Source organism: Rhinolophus sinicus, chromosome 3 (assembly GCF_057876585.1).
Source record: "Rhinolophus sinicus isolate RSI-liver-muscle chromosome 3, RSI-T2T, whole genome shotgun sequence".
Classification (NCBI taxonomy): Eukaryota; Metazoa; Chordata; class Mammalia; order Chiroptera; family Rhinolophidae; genus Rhinolophus; species Rhinolophus sinicus.
The window spans coordinates 82,724,099-82,749,072 of NC_142503.1; positions in this window are offsets into that span (position 1 = coordinate 82,724,099).

The following is a 24,974-nucleotide window of genomic DNA, read 5'->3' on the forward strand; positions in this document are numbered from 1 at the left end:
AATAACATGAAATACTTCAAAGAATTACCATTAAACGGATACCAAAAAGCACTCTCCTGATATTTCAGTGTACAAAAGACAGTTTGCTTTAAGAAGGCCAAGAGTAAAACAGTTTGGACGTGCAACAGATGCAATGAGAACTAGGCTTATTGTTTTCCTTGGTCTTAAAGCATTCTTTAAGAATGACTTTAGTTTCTTCACCTGTAAAATGGGGACTAGTAATTACCTTAAGATAGAAATATCAGGAGAAAAGTATAAGTAACATGTGAAAAACACCTTGCATAATACACAAAACACAGTTCAGACAAAGCATTTCAATTTCTATATTTCAGGTACAAACATTGCATTTTCATTACCTCCAGTAAGATTTGTTTTTTTCTGTCTGATGCTTCACCTCTAATTTCACTGTTTATTTTGAAGTAGTATAATCTCTAACCTCTATTTGAATATACTACCTTTGGTAATTTAAACCTATATTGAAAATAAATATATTTCTCTTTACTAGGCAAAGGCATATGTAGATATTTTTAGTTGAGTCCAATTTAAGATATTTTAATTAAATCATAATCTGTCTCTTGGTTTCTCAATTAAGTGTCTAATTCTATTAGCAATTTCCTAAATTAGAGATACAGATCAAGGAAACTCAGTCTTTCTTTGTCCTTTATTTTAATCCCACCAATCCCACTTGTTTTGCACACATATTCCCTCTCCCCAGTTTGGTTATATTGGATGAGCTATATTGGTAGAAATGGAACTATGAATGGGTAAGTAGAAAAATCAAGGACCAGAATGCCTTCGAGCAATACTGACTTCATCAAGTATTCATAGAGACTGGTTGTTTGCATCTGATGTCAGTTCTGATTGGTAGTTCTGAAGCCATGCAAGTTGTTTTATATTTTAACTACCTTGTTTCCCTGAAAATAAGACCTAGCCAGACAATCAGCTCTAATGCGTCTGGCTAGGTCTTATTTTCAGGGAAACACGTTATCCCCCTTCTCAGAAGGGAACTTGGACCTTCATAAATCTGTGTGGGCTAGAGATTGCCAAAAAAGTCTAGAAACAGAAATGGGATTGAGGATTAGAGTACTAGAGGAATAGTTCACAATTTAAGATTAGATGAAATTTTGGTGTAAATTTTCCATCTTATGTGCCTAATGTCAAAGGCCATACAAATAATACACATACATTCTAGTGCCTCCTAATCTCAGACAGTGATGAGGTTGGGTGCTGCTTCTGCTGGCCACATATTGTGTTAACCTTGAGTAACTTCCTCTCAGATTATTTTCTCGTGAGCATTTTACGATAATTGTGATGCTTATTATGGTTAAACATGACAGATATATGTTAAATTCCAAAAACACAGTGGACACGCAGTGCTTTTTTGATGCCTCCTGCTTTCCCTGAATATCAAACATGGTATTGAAATGACTTAATTAATACCTAGCAACATGACCTGCCTTCTCAAATTTGTCACTAATGCTCTTAAAATATATAATTTTACTTTATATGGTATCAAAAAGAAAAACTGTTTTGAGGTCTATTCTTAGTCAATTTATTTTGTTTCCATAAATAAATTGTACTCTATATTTTAATTTTGTTTTGGTTTTCAGAATGGATAATTTTATATTCACTTAGTAATTAGAGTGTTTTTGAAGATTTTCTTTATGAGTTCCTTTTCTTTCCATACATTTAGACTATTCATTATTTTTGTTTTAGATTTTTCCTAGGATTTTCAATTACATTAGTATTACAGTAGCCATTGAGGAAAATAATAACTATATTCACATGAAATAATAAGCATTAGTATTTAGCAAGGGGTTCAATTATTGCTGGTGAAATAATGTTGATTTGGTTTCAAGTTCTGGTGTCTTTTAAATTTTTTTCATCAATGTTTTGTAGTTTTCAGTATACAAATTTTCCACAGCCTTGGTTAAATTTAAAGGTTTCTTTTTCTTTAATGCCATTATAAATGAGACAACTTTCTTAATTTTTTTCAGCTAGTTTCTAATATATAGAAACACAATTGATTTTTGTATGTTACTTTTTTTATCCTGCAAGTTTTTCAGAGTTCTTTATTAGATCAGTCAGCTAATAGAGATAATTGTACTTCTTCCTTTGTGATTTGGAAACATTTTATTTCCTTTCCTTGCCAGTTTATCTGGCTAAGACTTCCAGTACTGTATTGAAAAGAGTAAGAGTGGGCATCCTTGCCTTTTCCTGATCCGAGAGGAAAAGCTTTCAATTTTTCACTGTTGAGTCGGATGTTAGCTATGGGCTTGTCATATATGGCCTTTATTATGTTAAGGCAAATTCCTTCTTTAAATAGTATATTAAGAGTTTTTATCATGAATGGGTGTTGAATTTTGTCAAATATTTTTTCTACATCTTTTGAGATGATCATGTGAATTTTATTTTTCATTCTGTTAATGTGGTATATAGCACGTATAGATTTGTGTACGTTGAACCATCCTTGTATCCTGGAGCTAAATCCCACTTGGTCATGGTATATGATCCTTTTAACATGCTGCTGAATTCAGTTTGTTAATACTTTGTTAGGAATCTTGCATCTCTATTCATCAGGGATACCAGCTTATAGTTTTCTTGTGGTGCATGTGTCTGGCTTTAGTAATAGGTGAATGCTGGCCTCATAAAATGAGTTTTGCAGTATTCATTTCTCTTTAATATTTTGGAAAAGTTTGAGAAAGATCAACATTAATTTTTCTTTAAGTGTTCCTTAAAATTTACTAGTGAAACCATCTGATTCTGGGCTTTTCTTTATTGGGAAGTTTGTGATGCAGTCTTCTTGTTATTGTTCTGTTCAGATTTTTTATTTTTTCCTGATTCAACCTTGGTAGGTTGTATGTTTCTGGGAATTTATCCGTTTGTTCTAGGTTGTCTACTTTATTGGCATATGATTGTTCATAGCAACCTCTTATGATCCCTTTTATTTATCTGCTATCAGTTGTAATGCTTCCTCTTTCATTTCCAACTTTATTTCAGTGTTCTCTTTTTTCTTTATCTAGCTAAATGTTTGCTAATTATCATTTTTTTTAAAAAAAACTAACTCTTAGTTTCATTGATTAAAAAATATATATTTTCTATTTCATTTATTTCTTAAAGTGAACTCGTATCTTAAACCACACACAAAAATTAGCACAAAATGGATTAAGAGTTAAATTTGAGACTTGAAACTATAAAACTCCTAGAAGAAAACATAGGAGAAAGCTTCCTGACATTAATTTTGGCAATAATTTCTTGTATGTGACACCAAAAGTATAAGAAACACAAGGAATGTAGAAAAGTGGGTCTACATCAAACTTAAAAGCTTTTATACTACAAAACAATCAACAGAGTGAAAAAGCGACCCTTAGAATGGGAAAAATATTTAAAACCATGTTTTTATAAGAAGTTAATGTAAAAAATATATAACTCCTGTAACGCAATAACAAAAAGAAAAAAAGCTATTCAAAAAGGGTAAATGACTTGAATAGAAAATTTTTCAAAGAAAACATGCAGACAGCCAACGGGTATGTAAAATGATACTCAACATCACTAATCATCAGGGAAGTGTAAATGAAAACCAGAATATCATCTTATACCTGTTGAGATGGCTATTACCCAAAAAGCAAAAGATGGTGTTAGAGGAAATGTAGAGAAATTAAAACCCTTGTATACTGTTGGTGGGAATGTAAAATGGCACAGTCACTATAGAAAACAGTATAAACAGTATGGAATTTCCTCAGAAAATGAAACACATGACTACTATATGATCCAGCAATCCCACTTCTGGATATAAATATCCAAAAGAATTGAATTCAGGATCTTAAATAGATACCTGCACTCACAAGTTCATTGCAGCATTATTCACAACAGTCAAGATATGGAAACAATCTAAATGTCCATTGGTGGACGAATGGATAAAGAAAATGTGGCGTTTACATACAATGGAATTGTATACAGCCTAAAAAATAAAAAGGAATTCCTGCCATTTGTGACAACATGGATGGACCTAAAGGACATTATACTACTAAATGAAGATAGTCAGTTACAGAAGGACAAATACTACTTTAATCCACTTACAAGTATCTAAAATAGTCAAACTCATAAAAGCAGAGAACAAAATGGATTAGGAGAAGGATTAAATGGGAAGTTACTGTTCAATGGATATAAAGTTTCAGTTGTCCAAAATGAGTAAGTCTGGAGATCTGCTGTACAACATTGACTATAATTATCAATATTGTATTGCACACTTAAAAATTTAAGATGTTAGATATCATCGTAAGTGTTCTTACCACAACAAAAATAAAATTTTGGACATTAAATTGAGTTAAAATATATTTCATAAACAAAATTATATATTTTTTTATTTTGAATGTTATTATCCTGCTCTTAATATGTAATATTTTATTGTATGATGAGATACTTCCTCCATAGAATTTCTTGTTCCCTTTCTAATCTTTTAATCAGATCCTCTGAAAGACTTGGAATGAGTAACAATGATTTAAAGAAGGAGAATTAAGCCTTCATTTTCATTTAAATTCAAATTTGTTTCAGTTTCGTCATGTTCTAACTTTCATTACAATTTTACCTTGAATATAGGTGATGCATTATAATCCTATAGATATCAATCAGCTTTTCTAACTTTAATCATAAAATCTTTTATTTAAAATAGTTAATGTGACAAGCACTTTACAAGCATTATATCCCTCTATTAGTTCAATCCTCTGAGATAGGAACTATTGTTATTTCTATTTTGGAAATTAGAAGACCAAGCCTTAAATAGTGAAGTTACAAGTCCATGGTGGCGTTGCTCCTCAGAGGCAGAGTTGGAATAAAAACCTGTGTTTTAGAAGACTTAGAGAAAAATAAAATGTAGATGTAAGACAGTCCCTCATTTTTGGTTTCTTTTCAGAAATAAAATCTATAACTTTGAATTAGAATTTTCATACTGCATTGAGGTTATTTTTCTCTTCAAATCACGATTAACTGTACCCAGCCAATAACAATCACTGAACTATTTAGATGCTGGGTTTTAGCAGTACAATTCATAGAATCAGTTAAGATGTTTGTTTGTTTTTCCTATATGCGTAGTTAGCAAAGATAAATTCCACAGGAAAAAGAAACCAATTTTGCCTGCATCTTTGATATTTGTGTTTCTTCCCTTAAAATCGGTCTTCAGCAATAAAGTATAGCCAACGAAAATCTGAAACAGTGTTCAACTTCAATAAAAATAAAATAAATACATTACAATTTTGAAGAATGAAGTACCATTTTCCCCTCTCATTTAGTAAATTAAAAAGACTGATAATCTACGTTGGTAAGAAAATGGGCAAGCAGTTCTTGATAGTGAGTGTGGAAATGGCAATAATATTTTTTGAGGGCTATTTGCCCATAACTCTGAAAATTAACATATGCTTAGTTTGGACACAGCCATTCTGACTCTAGGAAAATTTCCTACATCTCAGTTATGCAAATAGACATGAGAAAGGATATTCACTGAAATCACTTACAAACCTTGTGACTTTACATAAACTATCAAAGTCTTCCTTAACTCTCATATAAATGGGAGCTTTTAATAGAATCAACTTTATTGAGTATTGTATGAAGTTATCTATTAAGCAATTAATTTGCATCTAGCAGTCATAATTTTGTAATCTTTTCAAAAGGAAAAATTACATTTTGTTTCATCAACTTTACTTCACTTTTAAATTGCAATAGTAATATGTATTCATTAGAACTTGTAAAATGATATAAGATTTATAACTTTCCTCCCTGACCCCAACTAAGAAACATTTATTTTGGTTACTGAGCACATGAGAGATTTTTAATTGGCACTCTTGTATGAATTGAAAATGACCTCCTGGACTTTTCAACTTATTCTCAATAGCTAATACATAGATTGAGGAAATCTATTCATTGTTTTAATTATATTAGAGTTGAGTGATAGTTTGCTAATTGAGATAGCTTCAAACACATAGAGATAGATGATAATCAAGCAGCCAATCAACCCCTTTAAATTACCAACATTGATATGTCACTTACTAAAGCACAAATTCTCTTAAGTAGTAACATCCTTTTGGTTTTTCTGCTAAACACATATCTGTCTCAAGTATATTTTAATGTAAGGATTAAAAACAATACTATTAGATATTCTCAATCCAAAATACATAAGGAACATCACAACCATTGAGGGAGAAATTGACAAAATACTCTGAAAGTGTATTGAAGAGAGAATTGAAAAGAAACAGAAATGCCTGAAAAACTTTAGGACCTTAACAGTTTCCTCTTTGACAGGCTCCATATTAATATACAGTGACAATCAGCCACTCGTATAAGAATGAAAACAACAAACCATGAACAAACCAAAGAGGCAACCAACTGAATGGGAAAGATATTTGCAAACAATGCCTCCAATAAGGGGCTAATGTCCAAAATATATAAAGAACTTGTACAACTCAACAATAACAACAAAAAATACCACAAGCAATCCAATTAAAAAATGGGCAGAGGACCTGAACAGACACTTCTCTTAAGAAGACACACAAACAGCCAACAGATGTATAAAAAAATGTTCAACTTTGGTAGCTATCAGGGAAATGCAAATCAAAACCACAGTATCACCTCACACCTGTTAGAATGGCTATCTCAAAAGACAAATAATAAGTGTTGGAGAGGCTGTGGAGAAAAAGGAACCCTCATACACTGTTGGTGGGAATGTAAATTGGTACAGCCACGATAGAAGACAGTATGGAGATTCCTCTAAAAATTAAGAATAGACTTACCATATGACCCAGCAAGCCCCCTCCTGGGTATGTACCCCCCAAAATCTGAAAACATTTGTCTGTAAAGATACACGTTCTCCAATGTTCATTGCAGCATTATTTACAGTGGCCAAGACATAGCAACAACCAAAGTGTCTTTCAATAGATGATTGGATAAAGAAGATGTGGAATATATACACAATGGAATGTTACTCTGCCATAAAGAAAGATGAAATATTGCCATTTACGACAACATGGATGGATCTTGAGATTATTATGCTAAGTGAAATAAGTCAGACAGAAAAAGTCGAGAGCCATATGACTTCATTCATATGTGGGATATGAAAAAAAGCAACAAAGGAACAAGACAAACAGGAATAAAACTCATAGACACAGAGAACAGTTTAGTGGTTACCAGAGTGTAAGGGGGGAGGGGTGTGATAGATGATGGTAAACAGGGTCAAATATGTGGTGATGGAAGGAGAACTGCCTCTGGGTGGTGAACACACAACATGAGATATAGATGATGTAGTACAGAATTGTACACATGAAATCTATCTAACTTTACTAACAACTGTCACCCAATAAACATTAATTTAAAAAAAATAAAGTTAAAAAAATGAAAACAGGCACTTAAAGTATAAAACTTAAAGGAAAATTAGAAAAGTTTAGTTTATTCGTCTTATTTTAAAAATAAGAGAAGCTGAAAGATTTTACTTATTTTGAAGTAAGGTTTTAAGATCAGGCTGCTAAATGGAAGCAGAATCTGGCTATAAACTCGAGGCACGACCCTTTCCAGGCACCATCCATGTTGTTTCATTTTGCTGTTCCCATCTGAATATAGCTATGGCTTGTTAGCAGCATCACATTTCCCTTACCCTGACCTCGCTTGCCTTTTATGGACAGTGGTTGGAGTAAAGGACCAGAAATAAACTCAAAGGATTACCAATAGATAGCCATTCACTCATTTCACATTTTTTTATTAAGCACCATAAATATGCCAAACGTGTCCTTTCAGTTGTTGTGGGTAGTAATCTATGATATAGAGTTGTTTTGAAGATTAATAAGGTAAATGGTGGAGACAGCTGACTAGCACATTTTTATTCTTCTGTCAAGAAACAAAGCAGGAGGAAGAATAATCTGTTAAACTAGTAAAACAACATACCCTCCATCAAAATCAGAAAAAAACTCTACACCTGTGGCATTAGTTTTCCACTGAAAATTGATCATGGCATGCCTTCCTAATAAGTCCCAACATGGCCTTTTAATTAGTTCAGTGATCCAAGCATCAATCAATGGGAGGTGACACTTGAAATAAAACCAATTTGTCATCCTAAACCTATTCTGTAGAGCAGGGGTGTCCAAACTTTTTTCAACGTTTTTTACCAAGGGCCATATGCGGTAAAATACACAAACTGCTGAGCCACTTACTCGAGGTGAAGTATGTATTGCCTCACCTGATTTATTTAAGTAAACTAAATGTATTTTTGGAATTTGCTGCGGGCCAGTTAACAATGGATCGCGGGCCGCAGTTTGGACACCCCTGCTGTAGAGAATGTCCCAAAGCTTTATGTGTTAATACTGTCTCCCCGCCACACTGGGAAAACAAAGTAAATTTGAAGGATTCAAAAGTTTTTATGGATAAGGTAGTGATATATTTCAGTTTGTCCAGGACAGTCTCAGTTATTATCAGTATTCACTCTCACTCTAAAGATTGTCCCACTTGGGACAATTATATGGCTACTTTAATTATAGCTTATTATAAAAAGATACCATTAGTTTAACAATTTTGGACTTATTTCTAATAACTAGGCTTCAGAAATTGAAACAAATAACAAAACTGATAATCAAAATATACACATAAATGTTAAATCCAGCTGTAGTGACTGTTATATATATGAAGAAATAGCTTCATAGGCTTTTCAAAGGATGAGTCACATCTTCTGTACTTTTATTTTCCAATAGATGTTATAAATGTTATAGCTTCCTCAAATACCTAGTTCTTGTGTGTATACCAATCACAATTTCAAGAAATACAACCTTAAAATTTATATTCAGTGTTGCTTGCAGGCCAACTTCTTTTTAAGCGACTAAAACAATTTACCATCCTCAAGAGTTTTATTAATTTTTTATCTCCAAATGAAAATCTTAAAAATAATGCCTTATTCACAAACTGTTACACCGCCCTTTAGGAACCAATGCATGTTTTATGTTTATCCTTTAACATGAATTCATTTTTATATATTAAATAAATTGAATTTAGTGTATACTTAAACATCCTAAATCAAGTCCATATAACAAATATTTATCTGTATACTTGTGATAGAATCCTATTCTGAGAAAAAAGCTTTAGTAGTAAACGTTTTTATTTAACCATGGATACTGACTGCTAAAGAAACAGTTTTTCTGACCTCTGTCTTCCTACAAAACATTCATGGATTAATTTACAACAAATAATGAATAGAAAAGTGTTGGCTAAATGATTTTAAGTTTTTATAGACTTAGCTTCTTTGAAGTTTTAAATATATCATACTAACAAAATTCAGTGGTTTAATATGACATTCATCAAAGCAGATCTTATTCCTTAAATCCCCTTACTGTTACACAAGTACACACATATATAGAATTTGCAAAAAATTTTATAGTTTTTGTAAACCATTAAAATTGTTCATTAGAATCCAATTATTATTTACAGTTTTCTCAGTTGAAGTAACATGAAACCAATTCAAGCTGATTTTAATAAGAAACCGAGAAGCTCAGGTAAAAGCAGATGCCATGAGACACCGGTAAGATTCCATAGACTCTAGATTAAGAACCTGAAGACCAGAGAGTAAAAAATATAACATTGCAGACAGCAGAAATATGGTAAACAAATTTTAACATTGTTCATATTTTAGAAAGCCAAAGTAGTAAGATTTTTGTCATTGAGTAATAATAGAAAACATTGATTATTTTTTACCAATGGATATGAATTCTATTTCCTAATCGCATTTCTTTCAAATACAGTGATTAGTTATATATTTAGGCATAGTTTTATAATGAGGTTTGGAGAGTATTAGAGTATAAATATTAGAAAAAATGTGCCAGCAATGGCATATGGTTTGACCATATTATTTCTGCTAAAACTATTGTAAAATATTTTGTTAAAATCTGCTAAAATTAGATCCTTCCTGTAAATTTTGAAAAATCACCTCATTATGAATTAAATTGACTATGAAGACTTAATCCATAAATATCTAAGCTGTGTGGGGAAATGTCTGGTTCATGTTGTCTGTTAGAAATGTTTCTTCTTGTTTGTTACAAATGATTCTTTGGAGTCTATTGTGTACTTTAACAAAATAATATATGTAAAGAACATATCACAGTGCCTGACACAATAGTAATTGGTCAAATATGGGGCTACTCCCTCTCTCCACCCACCTCTACCTCTTTCAGTCTCTATCTCTTTCTCTTGCTCCCTCCATCTCTGATTTTCTCATCCCTTGGTCTCTCTTAGGTATGCATACAAATCTTTCTCTCTAACTCTATTCCCCTTTCTCTTTCAACCTGAATTGGAAGATTTGGGTCCTAATCCTTTCACAGACTCAGTAATATCCCGGGTTACATGTCAAATTAAATTGGCTTTTGAAACTGTTGCGGACACTCAATCCCAGAGAAATTTCAAGAGCAGAATGACTTATCGTTGATAATTCTAATTCTTTTGTAGACCTTCAGCTCCCCATGCCACTGTTTGTCTGCTCTTAAAAACCGGTTACATTATCTAATTCAACTCTAACCCAATTCAATTAAAAACGTCAGTAAAGGTTTATTGTGTGCAATGATTTAATTTCTCTGAGGAATGATGGTTAATAATTTATCATTTACTAAAAAGGAACAATATAGAAAAATAATAGTCATGCATATCTATGCATGTAAATGTAGAGCCTCTATAAAACAGCAGACACGCTGCAGAAACGAGTTGATAATATCAACCATTTTAACCACACCTCTCAGAGATTGATAAATCAGGTAGAAACTAATAATTAGAGGTATCTGATATTTGAACAACATAATGAATAGATTTAGAGCTACCAGTTATAAAGCTACCTATACTCAATAAATAAGAACATTTATATAACAGTCTATGGATTAGGCCACTAAAGCATCTGAGTAGTCCATAGTATCAATATTACATAGAATAAATTATTCAATTATGATGCAAGGCAATTAGGAATTAATAACCCAAAACTATATTAAAATTCAATGTTTAAAATTAAACGACATATTCTTAAACAATTTGTATTAAAATGACAGAATAGTAGAGAAGATTATTAAGCCAAAAAACATTTCAGTGAAAAGATTAATAAAAGTGATATGATAATTTTGAAGATTAGATGAAATAATAAATTTCTAGAAAAACTACAAATTGCTGAATTTAAAATAGGAGAAAAATAAAGATAAAAACATGAGTAGACTAATGAACAATAAAGGTAGTTCTCAAGACTTCCTGGCCATAAATATCCAAGGCCCAAGTGGTTTCATAAGAATTTTCAAGAGCAGTGAAACTGGCAACACAAACTGTTGAGGAAAAGAGAAAAATAAAATCTTCCAAACTCATTTTAGGAGACTAGTTTAATCCAAATCGATAAATAAAAGAGGAAAACAAAAGTATGGCTCCTCTTACTTATGATTGGACATAAAAAAATCTGAAATAATGCAAAAGCTAAATAAAATTTAAAATGCATTGTATAATGCATAATGATCGAGTAATATTTAGTACAGAAATACAAAATGATGCAAGCTCAGAAATTTATAATAATAACCACTTTAGAGTATTTCCTTAATATGCTAATGATCTTTATGAGAAAAATCATTTGATATCAGTAGATGAAGAAACCACCTTTGATGAAGTTCAGTAATATTTTGATAACTCTTAAGGGTACTTGGTAACTGACATGTGTTTGTTTTATGTTATATATAATTTCTTACACATATGCAGGTATGTTCCTATAAAAATAGATATTCCTTAGAATATGTAATATCTAAAAACACATAAAATATACGTATATATTAATGTTTCTTCACTAAGTACCATGATTGCTGAAAATCTACAACAAGCATTACATTTACTGCAAGCACATGTTTTCTTTTAAGATGTGGTCGAGATTGGGACATTCACTAGCACAACTACTATATAACATAGTATTTGATATCCTGATCAATGCTCTGAGAAATAGTAAATAAATAAGAAGTGTACGAATTGAAAGAAAAAAGAATTTTGATTTTGGGCAGATTATGTGGTTATACACCTAAAAGAGCAATAGAAATGAACCATAATCAATAAATTGCGTGGACTAGTAATGGTTTGAACACAGCTGTCAGATAAAGTATGAACATAATAAAATCAATAGCATCCCTCTCTATACCAGTTATAACCATGTTTAATAATAAAATACTCTTTAGAAAAGCCATAAAATTGACAATGTATTTAGAACCTAGCTTAGCCAAGAATACACCAGAAATATATTGAAAAATTCTAAAGTTAATGATGTAGAAGATGATCTGAACAAGTTGAGGAACATTCCAGACCTTTAATAAATGATAATATGAAAATGCCAATTTTCTCTAAAATCAATTTTAAAATTAATTAATTTGATCAATCCCATTCAACCCCATTTAGATGCTTCAAGAAATATAATACATTCACTCTAAGATGTAAATGGAAGAATAAACACTCATAAATAGTCAAATACTATCTGAACCCTTGCCACTTAAAGTGTGATGCATAGACACGCATTATCACATCATCATCAACTGGGAGCTCATGGAAAATGAATGCAGACTCTTGGGACTCACCCCAGACCTCGTGAATCAGAATGTGTATTTTACCGAGGTTCCCCAGTGATTTGTGTGCATGCTTCTTTTTTTCTTCACAAGAGATTACTACCATTCAGTAAGAAAAATATATCTCAACATAAGATTGCAAACAATTGGACCAAGAGCTTACAGAAGAAGATAAAAGGTTAATAACCTTATGCTCACTTTCACTGGTAAATAGATAAATGGCAATTATATAATGATATACCGTTTTAGATACACTGTGGGCCTGGATAGTGCCACATATTTGGCAGGATGTGACCTACAGGAACTCTCATGTTCTGCTGGAAATGTGGGGTGCTGAGGGGCTCCCAGAACACAGTCAAGTAAAATTAAATGTTCCTATCCCCTATGAATCAGCAATCCCAGCCCTGGACATATAGCCCAAAGGCGTTCTCACGTAAATCCACAAGGGCACATGCACAGTGGTTTATTGCTGTGTTACTTGTGGTGTCAGGAAGCTGGAGACTGGGCATCCATAACTTCTGGATAGATAGATATATGGACAGGTGTGCACTGTGGAATACTGCACAGGTATAGTAGGCAATAAACCAGTTGAATGCACATGTTGATAACAACATGCCTAATAGGAAAGTAAAAATAACTAGCACTATAGTGCAGTATTGTTCTTGTAAGTTAAAATGATAACAAAAACAATTCAGTTTATAAGACTACATACAAATAGAACGATACACATCAAATACATTAGAATAATTTACTATTGTAGGGGGGTATGGAATAGGAGTGGGCAGTAGGTAAAATATACTAAACTGAATTGAGGAAGAGACTAATGGTAGTCATTTGCCATGAATTAAGGTGCATAATTAACTTTTTGGAAGAGGAAGAGGGGCTGGGAAGAGACAGAATGTATTATGTAAAATATGTCAGTAGTCCCTACATTCAAGGCTTTTGCAGTCTAACATCATCCGGTGCAATATGATGCTTACAAGTGATCCTTTCCTGAATATTTTAATACATTTTCAGTGCATTAATATTTTGCACTCTGATCACATGAAAACTTTTTAGAGCCTCAGCTATGTTAAAATAATTTCTATAAAAATTTAAATTTCATCGAGGTGCAGTTAAATCACAATTTACAAACTGGAGGATGAAGCAGTACATCAAAGCTGTAGATGTGTTTTCTCTGTTGTGGACACCTGTTGGTGTTCTAAATATTATAGGTAATTGCAAGGACTTAATAATTGTTAAATTTCACATAAAAGTCAAGATTCGTGGCTTATCTTTAACAAATCACAAGTTCTGGCACCACTGGCCCTCTATTTTTATATGACAGTGATTAGGGAGTTGCTAAGGGGCAGAATTTGGCCCCTGTATTCCCCAGGTCAGTTCAGCCTCACTGGATGCACTCTGTGCATTTATATCACCCACCAAGCTCCTACTGACCCCTGATTCGGTGAGGCTTTCAAGAGTACTTGTGGGTAGAATGTGCCCCAAGACTCAGCAAAGAGGATTCCCGTCCATCATCTCCATGACCACTTGCATTGATAGGCCACGTCACTCGCTTTTATGCTTCCACAGACTTTAGGTTGTGGCACAGGACACTGGACCATGATCAAAGGGCAAATTGGGAGACAGAGGACATTTTGAAAATGGGTACGTTGAAGCAAAGGGACACTAAAAATTATCTGTTGTTATTCAAGAACAAGTTAAAGTAGAATCAAGTTTATTAAATATAATTAAGTGGGATTTTTTTGTTTTGCTGTAGTTCTGCTTATACCTAGATCACTTTATTTTTTATTTTTTTACCTAGATGATTTTTAATAACATTGTCCTTTTTCAGACTGTCTTCATTTTAGATAATTTGAAAGGCTTTTTTAAAATTAAAGTTTATTGGGGTGACAATGGTTAGTAAAGTTACATAGATTTCAGGTATACAATTCTGTATTAAATCATCTATATATCACATTGTGTGTTCACCACCCAGAGTCAGTTCTCCTTCCATCACCATACATTTGATCCCCCTTACCCTCATCTCCCACCCTCCTCACCTGTTACCCTCTTTACCTTTTTCTAGTATCATGTAAATTCCATAAGTTTATAGAAAGGTTTCTAGTCTTTTCCTCCTCTTAAATCTGTATATATTCAGGTCTTACCATGGGCACTCTGATTTGAGAATGCTATTCATTTTATTAGTATCATGAATAATGAGTACTAAAATACTTTTTAGCTGTTTGTCTTTACATATGCCTTTGTGACCATATAGTCAACAACACTGAACACCACCCATGTACCTAACATGATACCAAGGGACAGCGGTGTCTAGGGGAATAAAGCCTCTCTGTGCTCCCAGGAGCTTTCAGACCGCAGGAGGAAAAAGTAAGAAACCAGGTCCAGAAGCCTAACGTAGGTAAGGTAGTGCAGGAAGTGTAGAATGGTTGTTTCTACCTGCAGAGACTGACTCGAAAAGTGATAGGGAAAGTCTATAGATTCATTGATGAAGTGACTGAAGCAAGACATTTTTCTCTCATTAACCCTGGGCATGTCTCCCCCCCTTTCTTTATTACTTAGTTTTATTCCTTTTTTTCACTTTATTAAAATGACTTCTCAGTGCACTAAACATTGTATAATCTAATGAATACCATTATTCCTATTAGAAGAAGAAAAAACACTTGTAGACAAAAAAAGAAAACAAACTACTGCATGTATAGTTGGTTTCATCACTGGGATGAAAACTGTGTTTTCAGCATCGACTGCAATGACAAACAGGGCATGAGGCAATTTTAGCTGAACCGAGAGGGATTCTTTCTTTCTTTTCGTTTTTGAGCTATAAATATATTTAATGTCCATTGGAAAATATTTAAGTTGTAATTCAAAGATGCAATTTTATGAATAAAATTGAGTCAGGCCAGATTGACATGTGTGACTAAGTTAAAAAAGGAAAATAAATGGTAAGAGAATAACCGCAAAATTGGTATATGGAAATGGGAGAATTGTGAGGGTGGATCTTAAGATGACTGAAGTTTAAAAAATCCTATACAAGGTGCTTTTCATGATCACTTTGAACTTCAGTGTTCAACACTTTTATGAAATCTCTTTCTGGGAGACCCTGAGACCTCAGAGAGTGTGTTGTACAGGAGGATATGGCAAAGAAACTCACATAAAGGAAGCTCAGAACTTTATCTGAGATAGAAATTCAGTCCCATCGGATAATGAACATGGCTTTGAGGATGTACGCTTGCTACTGCAGGACAAAAGGGTTCCGTCAATGATGAGAAAAGTAGACTAGAATGGCTGGAGAAAAAGAGTCCCTGAAGTGACACTGAGGCTTCTGGGAAATGGAAGCTGTTACTGCACAGCCGACATTTCCAATACAGGTCATGCTAGAGGAAATATCACATCATCTTTCTGTTCCTTCCGTAGAAAATGGCTTACAAATTATCCTATGAGAAGCTTTCAAGGAACAAAGAACGAAAATAAATAAAAAAACCACAGAGGTGTATCAAGTTGTCAGTTCATACAGATCTTATGTGTTTACATTTTTGTGATGTTTGTGATATTTGTCAGTTTTTCAAGTTGTAGTTTGTGTTGTATTATATTTCCTTATGCTAAATAAATGATCATGCTTAGTTTTGGGGAGAGGGAGTTTTCTAAAGGTTAATATAGTTTTCATACTGTAAACTCATGTATGAGATGATATTCAGTATTTTCCCTAGAAGGAAGAGTGAGGGATAGATCATTTTTTTAACATATATTTTTCTTTTTTACTTATGCATGGTCTTAATAGAAATTTTATTTATTTTTGATTTATTAAAGTATAGTTGACATACAATAATACATAATTTTCCAGTGTGCAACATAGCAATTTGACTCTTACATATCTTATGAAGTGATCACCACAATAAGTCTGGTAACCATCTGTTAACATACAAAGCTTTACAATATTATTGACTATTTTCTTTATGCTGTATATTACAACCCTATGACTTATTTATTTTATGGCTGGAAGTCTGTAGCTCTTATCCCTTCACCATTTTTACCCATCCTCCCCACCCCAACAGCAATCATCAGTTTGTTCTCTGTATCTGTGAGTCTGTTTGTTTTGTTGATTTGTTTTATTTTTATGTAAAATTTCACATATAAATGAAATCATACAGTACGTGTCTTTCTCTGACTTATTTCACTTAGCCTAATGCCTTCTAAATCCATCCATGTTATTGGAAATGGCAAGGATTCATTCTTTTTTATGGCTGAGTAATATTCCATTATATATATGGAATATGTATATATATATGTATATACACACATATATATATGCATATATATCACATTTTCTTTCTTTTTAATTAAAGTTTATTGGGGTGGCAATTGTTAGTAAAGTTATATCGGTTTTAAGTATACAATTCTGTAATACAGCATCTATATATCACATAGTGTGTTCACCACCCAGAGTCAATTCTCCTTCCTCATCATATATTTGATCCCTATACTATATCTCACATTTTCTTTATCCATTCATCTATAGGTAGACATCTAGGTAGCTTCCATATCTTGGCAATTGTAAATAATTCTACAATGAACATAGGGGTGAATATATCTTTTTGAATTAGTGTTTTTATTTTCTTCAGCTAGATATCAGAAGTAGAATTGTTGGGTCATATGGTAGTTCTATTTTTAGTTTTTTGAGAAACCTCCATATTGTTTTTCATTGTGGCTATAACATTTATAATCCCATCAATAGTGCATGAGGGTTTCCTTTTCTCCACTTCCTTGCCAACACTTATTTTTTGACTTTTTGATTATAGCCATTCTGACAGGTATTAGATGATATCTCATTATGATTTTAATTTGCACTTCTCTGATGATTAGTGATGTTGAACATCTTTTCACGTATCTGTTGGCTGCCTGTATGTCACCTTTGGAGAAATGTCATTTCTGGTCCTCTGCCCATTTTTAAATTGTATTATTTGTATTTTAGGTGTTGAGTTGTATAAGTTCTTTATATATTTCTATATTAACCCCTTACCAGGTATAATATTTGACAATATCATCTTCCATTCAGTAAGCTGCCTTATCATTTTGTCTATGGCTTCCTTTACTCTGCAGAAGCTTTTCAGTTTGATGCAGTCCCATTTATTTTTTTCTTTTGTTGTGCTTGCCTAAGGATACACATCTGGAAACATTGCCAATCTGTATTAATTATATTAATTTAAAATGTTACTATTATAAAATACATATAACATAAAATTGGCAATTTTAATTAGTTTTTAGTGTACAAATCATTGGCATTAAATATATTCACAATGTTGTGCAACCATCATCACTATCTATTCCCAAAACATTTTTATGAACCAAGAGAAATTCTGCAACCATTCAGAATATGTTTGAGGTGATGAAGAACCAGTAAGCAATCACTTACTAATGCCTCCTCAACCCTGCCCCTCGTAATCTACTTTTTATCTCTGTATAAATTTCCTGTTCTTTATATTTCATGTAAGTGGAAGCATACAATATTTATTCTTTTTGTGTCTAGCTTATTTCACTTAATACGTTTTCAAGGTTCATCCATGTTGTAGAATGTATCAGATGTCATTTTGTTTTATGGCTGAATGATATTCCACTGCCTTGATATACCACATTTGTTTATTCATTCATCTGTTGATGGATACTTAAGTTGTTTCTACCTTTTAGCTATTGTGAATGATGCTGAAATAAGCATTGAGATGCAAATATCTCTTTCCATATCTGTTTTCAGTTATTTTGAGTATGTACCCAAGAGTGGAATTGCTGGGTCATATACTAATTCTATCTTTAACTTGTCAAGAAACCACCAAACTGTTTTCCACAATGGTTGTATCATTTCACATTACCATCAGCAATCTATGAGAGTTCCAAATTCTCCACATCCTATCCAACACATTGTTTTGTATTTTTTGATAATAACATTTGCAGATGTAAAATAATATCTTCTTGTGGTTTTGATGTGCATTTCCCTTATGGCTAATGATGCTGAGCATCTTTTCATGTTCTTATTGGCCGTCTGCATATCTTCTTGGGTCTATTCAAGTCTTTTGCCCATTTAGGGTTGGTTGTTTTCGTTGTTGAGTTTTAGGAGATTTTATATAACCTGGACAGTAAACCTTTACCAGATACATGATTTGCAAATATTTTCTCCCATTATGTAGTTTGTCTTTTTATATTTTCAATAGTGTCTTTTAATGCACAGTATTTATATTTTTGATGAAGTCCCATCAATAGTGCATGAGGGTTTCCTTTTCTCCACTTTTTTTTTTACATTGCTCATGCTTTTAGTGTCATGTCTAAAAATATATTGCCAAATCCAAAGTAATGAAGATTAACCCTTATGTTTTATTGTAAGAGTTTTATGATTTTACGTCTTATATTTAGGTCATTGATTTATTTTGAGTTAATTTTTGCCTATGGCATAAGGTAGGGGTCAGTCTAATTTCACTTTTTGAAAGTGGAAATCCACTTGTACCAACAGCATTATTTGAGGAGAGTGTTCTTTCCCCCATTAAATGGATTTGGCACACTTCTCAAAATTCAATTAACCATAGATGTATAGGTTTATTTATAGACTTTATTTTCATTCCATTGGTCTACATATATTTCTCATACCAGTCTTATACTTAATTTTGTGTTATTTTTTAAAGCGGCCTCTTAATAAATTATGTTAACACTCTTTACAATATGGATTTCCCAATCATATTATCTCAAGAGCTCTGAAAATTATTATTTTCTTATTTCTGTCTTATATTTCAGTTTCTGTATATATACATTCATATCTTTATACAAATATTTATACAAACCACTGACAATGTGGGGCCTTACCATTTACAGGCTACTTGCCCTTAAGTGAGAAGTCATTCTTGGTTTCAGCTTTTCTGCATTGGATTTAGCAAGTCTCCTAGTATAATGTGTAGAGACCAACTTAAAAAAGAAAGGACTGAAAGCTGCCGAGAGACCTGTGTTCTTATGGAAAAAGGAGAAAAATTCATGTCAGAATTAACTGGGAAGCTGTACAAAACATGAAGTATAATAAAGTAGCACTGGTGTTTTATGATTAAGGATAGGAGTCATAATTTTATTTGAAAAGCAGTAGCAAGAAAGTGGTACTAGTCTGGCTGCTTAGGTTATCTGACCTGCCAAGATCTGTCTGAAAAGATAATAGAAGAATTACTGAACACTCTTTGATAAAATAATAGGTGACAAAGTATAAAAGTTACAGTGAAAGATATTTCAGAATTTATTCATCTAGGCTAAAACTAAAGGATTCTGTTATTTATTCAAAAATATATTTTGGTGACCTATTATGTGCTAGTGTCTTAAGAACTGGGGAACATAGTGAAAAACTTTATGTGGCTATTCTAGATAATGAGATAATTATAAAATGTATAATTATAGGATTAATTAATTAAAGTTGCAATAAGTATTACAAAGAAAAGTTAAGTGTGCAATGAAAGCATGAAACAGATACCAAAATTAACTTTGGACATTGGAGAAAAATTATGTTTATGGTAATGTTGAAAAAAGGATAGAAGTCAGGAAAGAAGGGAGAATCCTAAAGCGGGAAGGAGTTTATAAGGTCAAAGAATGAAAAAACGCTCATAGTGGCCTTTTTTCTTTTTTCAATCTAAAGAGAACTACATAGCTAGACCCCAATACAGTACACAGTAGGACTAGATTATCCCTAACATAAAAGAGAAACATTTTCTGAGCATTTAAACATACTAATCTGCAGTGCACAATACATTTGTGAGTGAGTGTATGTTGTGTTGTGCTCTACCATATTCTGTGTATATCCAAATAGGATCCTAGCACAAAAGTCCTTTCACTTTAATATGCTGTGTGCTCTTCAGGAACCTTTAATTAGCTATCTACAGGAATTCAAATTGTGAAGAAGAGCTGCCACACTGCCTCCCTCTTTTACCTCGCTGTCTATTTATAAGAGACAGATTCCAAGCAGTTGTTTATATGGATCTGAGCTTGTCTACCGTAAATGCACCTTTTGTTTTAAAAGTATTGTTTGTTATTTCAGAACTTCTGTTAAGTTGAGAAAGTCCAAGTCTGTTGATTGGCTAGTTATCATTATACTCCATTATCTTTATAATTTCTTCTGGCTTTGTATAGACAATCTCTAGGTGGGTAACAAAAAAAATGTGCTCTTAAATTAATTGTAGAAAATGAGTAACAAATTAAAAGGCCTTCATTAACCTTCGTTGGTGGAAGAAGTTGTCTGGCTATTACCATCTTGAGTCACTGTAGTCTGTGTTTATCGGATATGAAAGAATTAAAAACAGAGCTGTCTCTAAGTCTGTAATTAGGGATATTGCCTCTGCCCTGAATAGTGTCTTCTTGTGAATAATATACCTTTTAAGTAGTTTGCATATAAGCCAACAGTTAAGAGTCACAGCTGTTCAAGAGATTAGAATCTAGAATAGTATTTCTTATTATTATATCTCTCCCTAAAATGTTCATGTGTGTTATGGAAAAGATATTTTTAATCAAATACATTTGAGAAAAACTTATTTATAGAACAGTTTTGTTTCTTCTGAATGGCACATTTGCTCAGAATCTTTAATACGGGGGATGTGTATGGTTACTTTCTAACAGGTGAGTCTAGAATGCAGTCTTTCCTAATTTGGATCTCGGAAATTGCTCTGCATGGCATAGCTGTGTAATTCCATTTTGGATAATGCTGATCTAGAAAAAATATATCTAGACTCTTCTAGAAGATAAACAGGTGTTATATTGAGAAGAGGAAATGAGTAAAATTATTAACACCCAGAAAGAATGACTTTAGCTCTTTTGTTTTTTTAATATATAAAAGCAGAGTCCCCCAAAACTAAGAAATATGGATAGAATATAATCAAAAGATCAAGGAAAAATAGGAAAAACAAGTGGGATTAGACCTGAACTAACTGATGATGTCCATGGAATTAAGGATTGAATACACCTCTTTAGTATTGCATAACTAACTGTAGTATAAAATTTAATCTTACAACTGCAAACAGTTTTTGTTTGAAAGTGACTAATTTTATTAAAGACTTCAAAATAACCAGTGAATTGCTCAGAATTTCAAGTAAGCCGCGTGCTTTTCTGGCTAAAATAGTATCTTTAATATTTTTGTGTTTTATTCCTTTTCAAAGACATTCAAAATTACAAATTTCAGGTAGGCTGTGAAACTATATAAAATTATCTTGTCATCTTTTTAGAATGCAAAATAATATTTATTGTTAAATCTTTACCAGCTACACTTATCATATGATAAATATGGATTATATTAAAAATCTTTTGTAGAGCAAACTAGTCCCTTCTCTTGAGACGTGAATTTAAGATCACTGTGCAAATCCACTGACAGTGTTGTCTTTTGTCTCTATTACATGATTTAATATAAAGATAGGATCCACATCTTATAATTAACTGTTTTATAGGCAGGCTATTTTTGGAATTTTTCCCTATGAGTACAAAGGGAAGAAAAAAGCTTATAGTAATTTAGCACCTTTTCTCTTTTTATCTCAAATATAATAGGTTAAATTATCAGATATTTTAAAATACTTTTATCAGGTCTCTTTTTAAGTTTAATTGTTCAATTTTGTCATAATAAAACAATATTTGGGTATAATTAAACCCAATATTAGGGTTTGATCAACTTGGGAAGTAGTTAGCCCTCTGAATATTAATTGTACTTTTCTTACCTTAGTGGAGTCCCCTTCCCCAGACCTCTCAGACTTTCAGTGTCACCTTTTTTCTTGCCTTTACTGACCCTGCTATTGTAAGTGAATCTGTACTCACAATTCAGGATAAGGTGTAAATAAAATTTAACCACACAAAACGTTATAGAGCATCAAGCCAATCGGATAGATTTATTTTGGAAAAATTTCAGGTATCTGCCAGAACAGTGTAGGCATATATTTGGTAGCTTATGTCTGAAATATTGTTTATAAGTATTTTACTAATTTATAGAACTACAGTAATCTGTAAAGCCAGGAGACCTAATTTGCCTGAGGGTAAGACAAATCTTGGATATCTGATAGCCATACACTTGACTCTTAAGATTCAGTGTTCACTTCTAAACGGTCACAGGAATTTCTGAAACTTGAAGTCAGTTACAGCCTTCTGGGGAGGTCTTTTATCTCTTCAGCCCCTATAGATTATACTACAGCCCTTCCACAAAGTATCAGGCTGACTGATATATTAGGGTTTTATTAATTTACTAGTGGGAACTTTTTAAGCAATGAAAACCTGTTGTATTTGGTTTGCATTTACTTAACACGTGTATTATATTTATTGATTTTGGGAAAAAAATTTTAATAAGTAGAAAGAAAAAAAGATTTTTCATAGGTATGAGAAAAGCAAATTGGCCTTTTGCAGTGCTTGGAGTGGTAGTTTCTTAGGTTTCATGGTTCCCTGGCTGGCGCACAGTAGAGAAAGCTTGTCAGTGGGAAGGAACTGTGCTGGGAATACAAGAAGCCTGGAAGGAAAGCCAGTGCCTGACATATTTCTCATCCTGTCACTCATTAGCTGCTCAAAATATTTTAACAACTTTTCCCCTTCCTTTCCTGACAGCCCAACCTGCTTTCCTGCCTTGAGATACATTACCTTAGAATTTTAAGAGGGAAGCATAAAAAATGAGAACAAGCAGAATGGGGGATGTAGCCTCATTTGAAGCGGGGGTGAATGGTGAAGGAAGGAACTAACTAAAAGTTACTTTTCCTAAATTACTTCTCTTTTTTTTTTTTTCAGAGTTTCTAGTCACAAAAGAACTTTTCAGTCTTGATCAATAGCAGTTTGATGCTGTTGCCATTCATCCATTAGGAATAATTTTAGCCTTCTGCCTTTGCTCTTTGGTATTTATTTTTACCCGAGAACTAGATTTATTTTCAATCATTTCCTCCTTGGAAATATTGCTGAGAAAGCAAAAGTAACTAACATCTCGATTCAAATGGAATTTAATCTTCTGAGTTCTTCCAAGGCAATACCTGGCTCATTACAGCCTATTTTATACAGAGTCTAGGATGGCAGGCTGAACAAGTTAGAAGAGGTATTTAGGTATCTGAAAGCTAAATGATCCTATTATAACTGGTTTGTCCCAAATAGCTCAAAGCCTTGGGAACTACTCTAGTGGCACTTGCCTTGTTTTAGGAGATCAACCATCAGGAATAAAACTGTCAAAAATAAATAAATAAAATAAATAAATAAATAAATAAATAAATAAATAAATAAATAAATAAATAAATGAAAGTTTTAAAAACAGAATTTTAAATCAATCAGGGAAAAATAGCAAACGAACAAATGATTTAGTGAACTGTAATGATTTAATCAGCAGTGGCTCCTGGGCTCCGACCATTAAATAAAATATTATTGGACTTTAGAAAAATCAGGCACCCTTGAAAGGAGTGACATTTTCTTTGTCCCATCCATTCTTTTCGTTTTTCATGAGAGTACAGGGTAACAGAGTCAAAACCAGGCACTATTAGCTGAATGAATATACCTGGCTTTTTGGAGAATTCTAATAGATTTGCAGGGACAATATGAAGGCAAGAAGAGGATTTTTGAAAGGGAATATGCAAATTCTGTCTTTAACTAATATTTTCAATGGCAATTTCTTAAGTCAGTTAAGAACTTTCATAAAATTATTTTCAATTTATTTTAGCAAAAGCCAATCTAAGATTTGACAAAGTTAATGTGCATTGTCACTAGTTGAATTGAAAGTTACACCAACTACCAATCGAATGAGATACACTAGGAGCAGTAATAGATTCAGAATATCTTAGAGGACTCATTCCCTTAGGCAAAGCTCAGAACATTCATAAATTGCATGTCAGACAGAACCTGAAGTGTAGGAAACCTAAGTCGCCATTAAACAAAAGGAGAGAGAAATTGAAATGTAGTTTAGATTATAAGATAAACAGAAGAGAAAGCCAAAGATAGGACACAGCTTTCCCTTCTCCCTTTCTAGAATCAATTTCTTTTGATGGCTGAGGCTCAAAGAATTTGGAGAAAGTATGTGCTGCTTCCTTGAAGAGAAGTAAACTAAATATTATAGTTCGAAGTTAATAACTATATTTTTGTTACTTGATAGAAAATAAAACATTTCTCCCAAACCTATTTTCCTTTATTTATTTGTACAATGAGCATAATGAAGGTGTGCCTGAGTTTGATAGTTTAATTAATTGACTAGTTGTATGACTTTAGGCAAATTATACTATCTCTTTGATCTCTTTTCCTTGCCTACAAAATGAGAATCACAATAAATTCTTCTTAAGTTTGTTGAAAAGGTATAACAAGATTTTAAGACAGTTAATGAAGAGAATTTGGAAATAGACCTTCAGTAAATGCCATCCTGAGAAACTTTATTTAATTTTAGGGTTATAA